Source organism: Myotis myotis, unplaced genomic scaffold, assembly GCF_014108235.1.
Source record: "Myotis myotis isolate mMyoMyo1 unplaced genomic scaffold, mMyoMyo1.p scaffold_m19_p_4, whole genome shotgun sequence".
Classification (NCBI taxonomy): Eukaryota; Metazoa; Chordata; class Mammalia; order Chiroptera; family Vespertilionidae; genus Myotis; species Myotis myotis.
The window spans coordinates 102,761,593-102,776,283 of NW_023416346.1; positions in this window are offsets into that span (position 1 = coordinate 102,761,593).

Sequence of the window (14,691 nt, forward strand, 5' to 3'; positions counted from 1 at the left end):
TCCTTGTGATGAGTGATATCTATAGGAATTTATACTTTGTATGAATAACCCTTCAGGGCAATAAGAATAAATATGATTTGCCACAGTAAAAGCCTCATATTGAGAGATTCTAGTGAGTAACATGATAAACAGCAGTTTATGCCTAGAACAAAACTTTTCAGAAGTCGGTATCCAAACAGCATACAAACATCAGTTTATATTAAAGGACATTTGGTTCTACCATCAACCATCAGTTATTGGTGAAAATTTTTCTTTTGGAGCACTCAGATTTCCTACTCCAGCCCTAAAATTATATTGAGAGCTGCCATTCAGACAGGTGGAAATAGTTGCATAGAATGTGTAATGTGACATTTTCAAAGAAAAGAGAAGTGATTGGATTTCTTACTGAAGAAAATCAAAAGCTGATTAGTTCTCACAGAGCAAGGTGAAACCTGTTGAAGTTTCTGAAGGACAAAGAATTTTGGACAGAGCAGAATTTTGTTTTCTTTTATGCAACTGTTTTATACAGCTGCTGCTGTGTTTACACCTGTCAGACTTCTCTGTGAACTCAGAGAAAAGGGTTGGAGATTCAAGTAAAATAATGTCCCTTTTATCTGTCATCATTGTGAAGTTAGAAGTTAATTTTCTAGATAAACTGAACGGCTCACCCCTATTTTTCATCACTCTCTCTGACTCTCTCACACTCCTACCCTCCAGCCATACTGGTCCTCCAACTATTTTATTCATGCCTCTTCCTCAAATGCCTTGTCCAACCCTTCTACACATTCTCACCTAGCTAACTTCAAGTGATCCTTCACCATGGTTCAAGTACCACCTCACCCTGGAAGCCTTCTCTGATTCCTCCTATGTAGGAGTTATTCGATTATCAAATAAAGATACAGGAAACAGTTAAATTTGAATTTCAGATCAGCGATGAACTTTTTTTTTTTGTTTAACTATGTCCCAAATATTGCATATTGTATTTTCACTTGCTAAATCTGGCAACCATACTTTAGTTAAAAGCTTTTTAATCACTTTCAAAATGCTATGTTTCATTGACCTTATCAAATAATTCCAAATGAGAATTTCTTCATCACTGTTTGCTTTGTATACTAACAGAATACATGAGTATGTTTTTTTGTGAAAGGACTGATTACAAAATATTACAAATTGGCCTTTAGCACAAAATTCTTTCCTTTCTTTCTTTCTTTCTTTCTTTCTTTCTTTCTTTCTTTCTTTCTTTCCTTCTTTCTTTCCTTCTTTCTTTCTTTTTTTTCCCTGATTATACTATGTTTATATCTCTACTCTGTAACTTCTAAATGTGGTGGAGGAACAGCTTACCATTGCTAATTGATAAACTTTCAGTGAGATAGAGCAATGTAACAAAAGGAGAGTTTCTCAATTCATTTCCATAGAAAGAAAGGGTTTAAGTCTGAGTATTGTTACTCAATAGATAGTGTATTAAAATATAGTTATCATAAGAAATACAAATGCATTTATTAGATCTCCTTAAAGATACCACCATAAATGCTCATCACTGAAAATATCTCTAGTAACTCCTTCTTTTACTTTATAAGGGATATCACATCTTTAAAACATTAAAAACAGATGTTACTGCATTACTTCACTGCTGATGTATGTAATAGAAATGACACACTAATTAATTTAATGGAGTATAAATGTACTATGGATCATGGCTGACAATAAAATTATGAAAACATTCAATTACAATCAGTGGTAATTCATTATTTATTGATTTTACATTATGCACACATTAATACAATGCACTTAATTACACAGAAGAGGGGATCGTTTTTCTGTTGATATGCAGACATTTGAATTCATTAGTTTTATTTAAAAAAACAAAAAACTAAGTTTGAATAATAGGAGTCGATCCAAACTGCAATAAGAATGCACTTGGGATATTAATAGCAAACTGATATTAAGTCTCCTTTTAAAGAATGTCTAAGAAATATGCACTTTTGAGCAAGATTGCATTAATTTTAATATGTTGCTCACTTATGTATCTTGGAGGTGTCCAATGATTCTTCATTTTCTAGAACTGCACAGCTTTCAGCATTGAAACACATAACCTGCACAATGCCTAAAGGGCTGTCTTGTGCATAGTAGGAATGCAACAAATATCTGCTGTCTAAATGCTTATCTTGAAGAAAATTTTAAAAATTTATAATGGAAATGTATTCTACAGGTTTCTGGAAAAAGTAGTGCCACTTCTGCCTGTGGCAGTCAAGGAAGACTTTAAGATAGACTAAATACTTGGGAAATAGATTTTCATAAACTGAGATATAATATTTTAGGCAGAGGAATGGCATACACCAAGGCTTGGAGACATAGAAGAGTAATGCAGGTTTAGAGGATATTGACTAACAGCATGGATTGAAGGAAAGTAGTAAGAAAAAAGTATAATGATTCACTGGGGCAAGACTGGGAAGCAGGATGGACTAAGCTGGGTGTCTAGAAGATAGGAGTTCATAGTGGATTCAAGTTCCATTACTTAGCATCATTTCCCTAGATATTTTCTCTTCTTACATTCCCATAGGCCCCAAAACAGTCTCTTGCTTTGGTATCTAGCTCAACCTAGTATTTTATATATAAATGCATTTTTAATATATTTTTATTGATTTCAGAGAGGAAGCGAGAGAGAGACAGATAGAAACATCAATGATGAGAGAGAATCATTGATTAGCTGCTTCCCGTATGCCCCCCACTGGGGATCTAGCTGCAACCCAAGAAAGTGCCCCGACTGGGAATTGAACAGTGACCTCCTGGTTCATAGGTCGATGCTCAGTCACTGAGCCACGCTGGTTGGGCTATATAAATGCATTTTTAAGAGCAAATCATTCTATTTGGTGTAGGCTATTAGAGATGCAGGAGGCTTATTTTTTTTTTCTTACAATGTAAGACTATTTCTCCTACCTTTGTTTCCATTAAACTGAGTTTGATTTCACTAACATTAGCAAAGCCAAAACCATAGTGACACTGTTCCCAATATCATTACCTGAATCCCACACCACAAGCCATAGTTTCATTTTTTAATTCTGAGAGGAAATTATTTTCATAATCATTTTAAGAAAAAGAAAATGGATGGCTCTGAATGTAAACAAAGAAGGAATCAGCATTCTAGTTGGCAAAAGAAGGGAAGAAAATTACAGCCTCTCTTTCCTATATTTTCCCACTACTTTTGGATGTATCACACTTAATTGTAAAGTTGTATTGTTCAGGTTTCTATTATTTGAACAATCTTTCTGGAGGCCTATTTCCTGTTAGTTTTCTATGTGTCTTATAATCTATATAAATTATTATCCATGGAAGTGCAGAAAATGTATGAATCTATAGAAAATTCTAATGGATAATGTAATGCATATACCTTAGGGGCTCTCCTTGGTTTTCCAGTCCACTGTCAATATTATCAGTCCTACTTTAGAGCTGGGGCAAGTTGAGATGTTAAACAATATTTCCTGTGCTACATTTAAATTGAGGTTTTCAATGGTCTGGGCATATATGTGGCTTGCTTGTTTCTACGAACAGGTTGATGGAGATGAATGCAATATTAGAACTGGGTTAAGGAGAAGCAGTGCAATAGGTAAAAGCTCTCACTGACAAATATGTCTCCTATCTCCTCTGTCAGCCTCCTGGGTGGCTCGAGAGTGGGTTAAGTATGTCTGCAAGAAGAAATAGTGGAAATAGGAGCTGGTGAAAACTAATGTGTGAATAGTGCTTCATAGACAAAATTGATCATTCTATTATTGATATGAAATCAGCACAATTTTGGTATCTAGACAGTATGGAGGAATACAGCACCAGGTAAGGCTTCCTCTTTATTTTCATGGATAGGGCCCTTTAAAACTAAGTAGTTGAACAGCAAACAAACAAGATGAAGCCCAGTCAATAATCAAATGGAGCCCAGTCAACAAACAAATTCTGGATACATATGTTTTCTGATATAATGTATTCATAAAAAATATATTATTTAAATTCTTCACCATAACTTAAAATCAAACAACTTTGTAGTTTTCCCTGAATAGATATGTAATACTACCATCATCTCTTTTGACATCGGTGGAAATCACCGATAATTAGTTAAAGCAGGCAAGAAGTGTAACAGGTAGGTTCTTCCCCAACCATGAGGGGAAGTCTTCTCAAAATCTCTATAATAAGAGAAGTCATATTTGAAAAACTTAAAGTTTTAAACCTCCAGATTTAGAAAGATTGACCCCATGAGTGTACCTAAAAGCCCTTATAAATAGATTTTAGCTGCACTAAACTGAGACGATGAGTCTGGCACATCAAGAGACAGAGTTACAAGGGCTTGTGCACATTGTAAATGACCAATACTGAAGACTGGAAAATTAGTGGTCACTTGTCATACTTTGCTCATTAGAAACTGCTCAGGATTTCCTTCTTTCTCCTGGTTTCAAGGAGAAATTTATCAGCTTGTTTCACTTTAATGATGGTTGTATGCACATTAGTAGATGGTAACAGTGTTCCTCTGTGTCTAGTCCACCATCCAAATGCTCAAGGCTTTCTAGGTGTTAGGACTCAGTGTTGTTTTTTCAAGTTGCAGAACCCAGAGAAGCAGAGGCCTCTGGAAATTTGAGATGAAAAAAATCTTTATGGGAATTTTCAAATGATCCCATTTAGCTGAGTTAGTATGTTTCAATTGTTCTTACCATAAAATATGCTGTCAGATCCTCTTGCTCGTATCTCAATTCCCTCCTTCCTCAGATACCTGAATACAGTTCTAAATCTTGGTTACTTTCCCTCTGCTTTTTGTATCTTCTCTAGCTTGCACTTCAGAAATGCATACAGTTGTATTTGTCCCTTGGTAACTACAGGGGACTGGTTCCAGGACCCCCTGAAGATACCCTAATCCTTGGATACCCTTAGCTAAAATGGCATAGTATTTGCATATAGCCTACATAAATTCTCCCATATAGTTTAAATTATCTCTAGTTACCTATAATTCCTGGTTACTTGTAATACAACTAGAGGCCCAATTCACGAAATTTGTGCAAGGGGCTTGGCCCTTGCAGCCACGGTGGCTGCCTCAGCCCTTGCAGCCCCAGCTTCATCTGGAAGGTCATCTGGAAGGACGTCCAGTTTAATTAGCATATTATGCTTTTATTATTATAGATATAAATGCTATGTAAGTAGTTGTTTTACTGTATTGTTTAGGGAATAATTAGAAGAAAAAAGTCTGTACCTGTTTAGTGCAGACATAACCATTGTAGGCCTAACTACACAATACACATCAGCAACAATGTAACTTTTTTTCTGAATATGTTTGCTCAGTAGTTGATTGAATTTGTGGATGCATTTGTATGGATGTAGAACCCGTGGATTTGGAAGGCTTACTGCACTTTTACTTTGTCTCCTATTTTCCCTTTTCTATTCAGCATCCCCCTTTTCCCAACTTCTCTAATTATTCCCAGTTAGGGGAGTCAAGTTTGTATATGCTGAAACTGAAATTTTGGAGAAAAAATAGTTAAAAGATAAATGATAATAGTTAACAAGAATAGCACTCTGTGACAGTCACCATTCTAAGCACTTTACCTATGTTGTATATATTAACTCTTGCAATTTCACAAAAACCTATGAGGAAGTACTGTTATTATTATTATTATTATTATTATTAACAATATTATTCTACAGATCAGGAAACTGAGGTGTGGAAAGGTTAAGTAATTTGCCTAACATCACCCAGATGACTAAATTGCGGAACCAGAATTTGGACCCAGCCATTCTGGCTGCAGATTGTACTCCCTTAGCCACTCTGCTAGACTCCTTTTTCAGAGAGGAATAACTGAATTTTGGCCTGAATAGACCTAATGGTTGTGGAGGAATTACTGTACAGTTGAATGCTAACTAGGCAGCAATCAATGAATAAAGCAGTGAATTGTAAAGTAACAAATATCAGTACTCCTCCTGTGGCAATGGGATGTCTTGGGCTTATGTTCATTTTTTATAAAGTATTCCTCTTCATTGGTTGAATGTAAGGCAAGAATTGTAAATGTCGAAAGTTTCTCAATAGTTTGGAATATGAAAATATATTTTATGCCCTTTTGTCTCACCTCAGAACTTAAAGATTTTAAATGTAAACTGTGAAAGTTCTTACATTAACATTTCAAAGAAACTTAAACCTGCAACTTATGGTTTGTACCACCATATGGAGAATGGCTTAAAATCTGAGATAAAAGCCTTGTTTAAGACTCAGATGAGATACTTTTTCTAATACTACAATCCTTCCCCTACTTTTTAAAATATTTTCCTATCTTGTTTATCAAAGATGCAACTTATATTTAAAACATCTGAACTTTAAATTGTATTTTACATTTAGTGTAGAGCAATAGTTTTTAAAGAAAAGGTCTAAGAATAGTGCAATGGTTAAGATTTGGGTTTCTAGGATAATACCTGAATTTTATTTCCAGCTCAGACACTTCATGTTTGTGTAACTTCGGACAAGTTAATCATTGTAAGCATGGGTTTCCTCATCTGAGAAATGGGCATAATAATAGACTCTACTTCACAGAGCTGTCACAAAGATTAGATAAGATGATGTACAGATACTTTTTAGCACAGTGCTTTCATAAAGTAAGCATTCAATAAATGTTAATAACTTTATTATGAATATTTTACAGTTTATACAACTCACCCAACCCTCAGTTACTGGGAGTTGATTGTTAACTTTTAGATTAGCTTGGTGAGAAAGTGCCTGGAGCTGCTTATCTATATGAATTCAGTCAAACATGGCTCAGTTACTTTTGTCTGGTTTGTTTCAGCAAAATGCAGGGAAGGTCTTAACTCTGTTTTCAATAACAGAGCACTTAGAGTTCTTGCTTTCTTCTTTTTAAATTTATCTTTATTGTTGAAGGTATTACAGACATCCCTTCTTTTCCCCCCTTGACCCCCTCCACCCCACACTTTGCTTTCTTATTCTTTACAGAAGAAAAATAACAATGACAGAAGGCAGTAACTGCCAGTGTTCTGAGGCTACTGGGAGTATAAATACACTCAAGTTTATATTTTCCCCACATTAGCAAAAGATATCTATTTCTCTATTATCCAAGGTGACGAGGGGTATCTTCTCTCTTTTCTCTCAAGTCAGCACTTGTTATTTTTGCATATTTTGTAAATGTACTCATTAACTCTGTATAGTTTTCATATATCTCAGCAATGATTTGTAATAGTGATCTCAGTGACGTGCTCACTCAGTTAAGGTACTCTTATATAAAACAAAATATGTAGAATAAAAATATTTAATAAGGTTTCAAACAGATTTAAATTTTCATTATAATTTCATAATACATTCATTACAAATGTATTGCCAATAAATTCCTTAGTGTTCATAGAAGCAAACATAAAACAGTATAAATTTATCACACTTAAAAGAAGCTTTTGGTATAGAATTTTCTCAAAAAGTTAAAAATGAGACTCCCACTTGACCCATCAATCCCACTTCTAGGAATATATTCCAAGAAACTAGAAACACCAATCAGAAAGGACATGTGTACCCCTTATGTTCATAGCAGCACAATTTATAAATGCTAAGATTTGGAAACAACCTAAGTGCCCATCAGCAGATGAGTGGGTTAAAAAACTGTGGTACATCTAAACAATGGAATTCTATGCTGCTATAAAAAAGAAGGAACTTTTACCATTTGCAACAGCATGGATGGAACTGGAGAGCATCATGCTAAGCGAAATAAGCCAATTGGAGAAAGATAAATATCACATGATCTCATTCATATGTGGGATATAATGAACAACATAAACTGATTAACAAAAATAGATCCAGAGACAAGGGGACAATGAACAGACCCTCCAACCCCAGAGAGAAGGTAGGGAAAAGGGGAGGGGGTTAGAGAGCAACCAAAGGACTTGTATACATGCATATTAACATAACTAATGGACACAGACACTGGGGCAATGGGGGCTTACCCTCAGGGGTGGGAGTGGGGGGGTCAATTGGGGAAAAAGGAGACATGTGTAATCCTTTATTATTATTTTTTAAATTTCTTTATTGATCAAGTTATTAAATATGTGTCCTTATCCCCATATTACCCCCCCCCCAAACTCCCCTCTCATGCTCTCACCCTCCTGATGTCTGTGTCCATTGGTTAGGCCTATATGCTTGCATATAAGTCCTTTGGTTGATCTTTCCCCCTTACCCCCACCCTACCCCTTCCTTCTCTCTGAGGTTTGACAGTCTGATCAATGCTTCTCTGTCTCTGGATCTGTTTTTGTTCATCAGATTATGTTGTTCATTATATTCCATAAATGAGTGAGATCATGTGATATTTATCTTTCTCTGACTGGCTTATTTCACTTAGCATAATGCTCTCCAGTTCCATCCATGCTATTGCAAATGATAAGAATTCCTTCTTTTTTACCTCAGCATAGTATTCCATTGTGTAGATGTACCCATGTGTAATACTTTAAACAATAAAAAATTAAAAAATAATTCTTAACTAATCAGAGAAACCAGCCATCACTAAAAAGATCCAAAAACTACTAATGAGCAAAACCATCATTCTTTTTTTAAAAAAATTTAATCCTTAGCCAAGGGCATGCTCATTGATTTTAGAGAGAGGAAGGGAGAGAGAGAGAGAAACTTCAATCAGTTACTTCTTGCCTACAACCCAACCAGGGACTGAACACAAAACTTAGGTAGATATGTGCCCTGACCTGGAATTAAATCTGAGACCTTTTGGTGCAAAAGAAGACACCTTAAACAACTGTGCCACACTGGCCAGGGTAAAATCATCATTCTTTTAACAAAAAAAAAAAAAATTCATTTCATGAATATCAACCCCTTAGATTCTGCATCAGATTTGGTAATAATGAACATTTATATATCCTAATAGCTTATAGATGACTATTATATAGCCATTCATTTAATAAACATGTGTGAGCTAGGCACCATTGTTGGCACTTGAAATAACATATTGATTAAGATGCAGGTGATCTCTGACCTTACTGAATTTATTTTAAAAGAGGACCAAAGACTATAACATGAGGCACATGTTTTTATTGCATTAAAAGAGGCACAAAATGCTATGAGAGTTCAGAAGATAAATAATCCATTCCAGGCTGGGAAAAAGAGAACGAGGGGGATCTTTGTGGAAGTAAATTGCAGTATAATCTTAGGAAGGTTAGGAATTGGATGAGTGGAGATGACTAGGAGTGCAGCAACATATTCAATATGGAAAGAATGACAGAAGTATTAGCATCAGGGTGAGAAGATATACGGTAAGAGGTTTGAGAGTAGTGGAAAGTAATACTCATTTGCTAGTACACAGACAACATGTCAGACTATTGCAGGAAAGGATGAAAGGTAAATAATAGAAGGAGTAAGTGTCACTCTAAAGAGTTTGGCATTTATTTCCTAGCCAGAGGAGTAGTAATATAAAGATTTTTAAATAGTAGAGTGAAACTTTAAAAAAATAACCTGACATACTAGCTAGATTGGAGAAGAAAATGTCTTAGATATATTAAGATGTAATTGTGGTAATAATACAAACAGTGAATAATCGACAAAACTAAGGAAGCAACATTGAGAATGGAAAAGAATGGAAGTGAAAAATATTGCTGAGAGTGATTTCACAAAATTTACTAATTGGTTGAGGGTATAATATGTACAGAGAAATAAAAAGGTGTCTCCCAAGTTTCTATATCAGGTGACTAGATGCATGAAGAAAGAATTATGAAACATCAAAATTGAAATAACAGAGAACAGATTTGAAGGGAGTAAGATAATCAGTTTTGGGCATGCTGAGTTTGAGGTGACCATGGGACATGCAAGTGGAAATGGATAATTCTCCAGGATAGCTTTAAGAAAGTTAGAAATAAGATTTTGGGTAATCTGTAAAGTGGTGGTTGTTGAAGCTGTAGAAAGTTGATGAAATTGCCACAAGTAAGAGTATAGACATTAGGAATTTTAATATTTAGTTTCAAGAGCAAGGATATGAAAAGGAAAATGTGTAGGAAAGAGGAGAAATATTGTTAGAAAGTCATAAAAGCCAAAGGATAGCTGTTCAAGAATGATGCTGGTAGTGTAAAAAGCTGCAGAACAGCAAAGGATGAGGATTTAGAAAAAGGCTTTGGATTTGGCATTTAAGAGATCAATGATTACCTCTTTGTTAAAGTAGTTTCAGCCAAGTATTCAACTTAAAAACCCAACTGCAAAAAGTTAAGGTACGAAAGTTTGTTTAGTAAGGAAAAAGAAACAATTGTAGATTTTCAAAGAATGTGTGAAAAGTTGTTAACTGGGTCTGAAAATTTCCCTCACATCAGGATCACCAGGGCTTGTTAAAATGCAGATTGCTGGGCCTGACTCCTAGAATTTCCAGTTCAGTAGGTTTTGGGATGGTGCCCCACAATATTATTTATATCAAATAATCAGGCAATGGTGATATTGGTGGCCCACACTTTGATAGCCACCGGTTAGGGTTGAGGAAAGTTTTTTTTATCTCAAGAATTCCTAGCCTCGAACAGTTTCAATAATAAAAGAGGAAAGAGCAAGTAGAGAGGGAGAGATTTGAGATGCCAAAGACAGTGGTAGGAATAAAACTGCTAGATTACTGCCTTGCAGGAAGTGAGAGGTGTCAAGAGCATCAATGAAGGGAAGTAGGAGAGGATGAGAGAGGATATGGAATAGGTTTTTGTAGGAAGAGAGAGGGGAGGATGAGGGAGCTCCCGTTGAATAACTGTGGTAAAATCAGAGAAGTGAGAGGCAATAGCTGATGAGAGTGAGAGGCAGGGTGACTTGCAAAGAGGAGAAAAGAGTTAGAGTAGCTGCTGCAGGGAATTCAATGGGGAGTGAGCAAAATGAATGAAAGGATAGCAGTGGGAGTCCAGCTAAAGTTAGAATGGCTTGAATTTGAACAGTTAAAAGCCTAAGATTTAAAAGGGAACAATACATTGAAAGACATAGATGGAATTTAAAATCTACATATCTCCTTTTCCCCTAGAACTGTGTATATAAGGGTATGATATGTTAAGAGTTGGCACGTGCTTATATTTTATGAGGCGTTTTGAGTGTTTCTTTTTTAAATATTTAATTAGTAAAAGTTCATTGTTCATTTAAGAATCTGACTTTAACGCTACTCCTTGGGTTTTGACAGTTTTTTCTCGCTCCAGTGGTCCCACATCGGATTGAATGCAAAAGAGAATTTATTTGGTAGAAGGTCATTTTATACAGTTTCCTGAAAACCAAAACAAAAAACACACACCCCTATACCATATATTCCATTCAGTGGGGTATGTCTATAGGTTTTAGCCAGTTAAATTCTTGATTATGTGAATGCTTATATTTCATGTTTATTGCCTTGCCCAATTAATTTCCCTTTATTGTTTATCTAAAAATGAACCTAAGAGAGCTGGCTCCTAAGAAGTACTGATTAGAGGCCATATTACAGGTTTTAACCTCAGTTGGCTGCTGGTTTCAAATAATTCTATTAATTACCTTGGGTTTTGCTCGAATGCCCATTCTGAAAACAAGCTCCTTCAAATGGTTCTGGATGTTTTGTAATCCCACATAAGATTGCCAATGTATTTATTTTTAATTAGAAGAGTATCTGTATTTAATTGACAATGCCAAACAGTGGAATATTTTGCCAAAAGTCACAAATGAGCACAACTCTCCATCCAAATTGAGTATGAATTAGGAGAAAATGTCAATTGCTAATTAAATCCCGGAAGATTACAATATTTCAGTGTATGAGAAGCTACACTTAGGCCCCAAATCACTCTGCTGGAATTGTGGCATCTAGAATTTCTTGTTTTGATGAGACATGATATCAACTTGTACTAAGTTTGTTCTTATTTGCTGGGGTGCTTTGCTCTTATCTGGAAATAATTCACAAACCTTGAAGTTCTAGCGAAGTGCCTCTCTCCACTTATTTTTTATATTGCTTCATGCAATTCTAACTTACAGAGTGTTGATACACAAGGCTTCCGCTGGCCTTGTAGAAACCCACTCTTATTTAGAAATATGTTTGGCTTATGGACAATATTGAAGTTAGAAGAGATATAAACAAATTCTCCATGTGTAATATGATTGTCTCAATCTCAGAGCATATATACAAATAAAAGTAGAAATAGCAGTAATAGAAATAACAATCAAAATATGAAGAAAACCCAAGGAGGCAACACTCAGCCTCTTAGATCTAAATGACTACATCTTTAAATTACAAGTATACCTTCAGACAATTACCAAGTCTATTTTGTAGAAGACTGCAAATGGGAGGGAATTCAAATAATGAAACCAAGGGTCTTTTGTGTGCTGAATGCGTGAGCTTTAACATTCAATGACCAATTGCTAACTTTAGTCTCTCATATTTCTACTAGAATTTGAACTTTAATCTCTAGTGTTAATTAAAATATTACTACATCTCTGATAGATCATGTTAAATATATAAGACATCTAATCCTAGCCTTTTCTAAAGTTGTCAAAGTACATTTGTTTCTCAGTAAAACAAATAATGATTGCAGCCAGAAATATTCTACCTTTCCTTTTTATATTTCAGAATTTCTTAAATTTGAAACATCAAAACATCTGTTTAATGTCCTATTTCTGAAAACTCCAAATCCCTCTGCAAATAAAAAGGATGTGATAATGTGAGTACAGCAATATACTGGTTTTTTTTTAATGCAATTAATTTCAAGAAAAAACAACAACCTTTTTCCTTTAAAGTCAAACTTATTCACCTGGAAATTACAATAATAATAAATTATCAGAGGTAAGTTGCCTCAACACACAGCCTGATATCCATTACTGCAAAACATCTGTTGAACACAATTTGGGATTTATCTTTAAAAAACTGGTAAATACAAACATTGCTGTCAGAGCTTTTCTATTCTCTTTTGAAAACCTCTACTTTTTGTTGAAGTTTTTCCTGCCTCTGCTATCTCTTCTCAATTGTGCCTTTTTTTGCTCCTTTTTATTCTCTTCCCACAATAGTAGCAAACTAGTAAGTAAAGACGATTTAATACCTTTCAAAAGATTTTTTTTGTTCCTGGCTGTATGCATTGCAGTCAGTTATGTTGGAGTTTCTTACCATTCTGTTCCAAAAGCAACCATCATTACAATTGCTTTGTATTCGACTCCACACAACTAAGAATTGAAACAGTATGAAGGGTCTTAAAGGGTAGTTCTTACTATTTGGTTAATGAAATGGCAAAAGGTAGAAAGAGAGGCAGAAAAATCCAGTTTTAATATTGATGTCTTATTAAGGGAGAAAAAAACCCCTCCTCACTCCTCTTTGATACCACTAAGTACAAGAAGAGCTGAATAAAATTTAATAATTTTTCTAAAATTATTTACATTCCAGAAAGATATTGGAGAAATTGCTTTATCTCTATCGCCGGTAATGTTTTGTAAAGAAATGAAGTATGGATTTCACTTTCTGAGTAACAGCTTCTAGAGGAATGAAGAACCGGAAAGGAAACAACTTTATTGCAGAGAATCAAAGTTGGGCAAGGAGTATTAAAACAAATTTGCTACAGTGATCTAACCGCCATATGCCATGTGAAAAAGTCCATGCCTTTTCCCCGGAATGTACCTTTCCTAGACATTTTGCTTATTATCATCTCTTGTAGTGCTTTCAGGCACTTGACAAGTGAGAGGAATCTTGAGCTCAGGACGAGGATTTATAATCACCACGAAAGCCCATAGTCTAGAGAAGAAAACTCAATATTAAAGAGCGCAAATTCTTTCTCTTTTCTCTAGGGAGGGTCTTACGTTATAAGGGAACTTTTCCTATCAATTTTAGTTCGGGCAGGGCAATGCTGAAATTAAGGGACGGTGACACAGAAAGCCAACTCTGTGCAGGACAGTGGCGGAAGTGCTGTACAATGAGGTGTCTGTCACCCACAAACCAAGTCTCTCTGCCTGCTTTCCACCGTGTTCACAGGCTCACTGCATCAGCTGAATGTCAGTGCGTAGGACCGAATTAGCAACCCGCAACACTGGTGCGATCTTGGATGCTGGTTCCTCTGTGCGCCGGGAATGGGAGAATTGAACGCCAAGCGCTCTAGATGGGCTGAACTGATTACTTCTGAAGTCACTGGAATCTTTCTCCTGGAAGCTGGGCGAAACCATCTCTTAAATTCCCGCGTTTGAGAATTAAGTGTAAATGGAGCTGAAGCTCCCATTTCCCTTTCCGCAATTGAACCAGGGTGCAGGGTGGTGCGGGGTGGTTGGGAGGCACGTTCTAAAGTGCTGCTTTGTGTTCCCACGTCAAGACACTAGTGGGGCGCGGAGGGGGAGTGTTGGTAGCCTAGGCCACTTTGCGAGTTCTCTGTGAAAACTGCATTCTCTGGTCAGACTGCTGGGCAAGAAGCAGAGGCACCACACCGCCCCCTTCTAAGGTTGCATCCCCATTCCCCACCAACCCTCCCTCAAGGGCCTCAGGTAGCTAGGAGGCCGACCCGGGAGTCTCCACCTCCTCGAGGGCGACAGCCACTCGGCGCGCTCCGAAGCCGAGGGGCTGCAGCACATTGGCTGGGGGTCGCTGCCAGTCTTAGGAGGGGGTGTGGCAGGGGTGGGGTCTCGTGCCGCTGTGGGTAGGGGTGGTTCACTGCCGGCTGGGTGGTGGGTGAGTTTGAGCGTGAGCGTGAGCCCTGCTACTGTAGACTTGCGAACAGTTCTGAGCGAGCTATAGCGCGCCCGAGAGAGAACGAGAGTGAAAG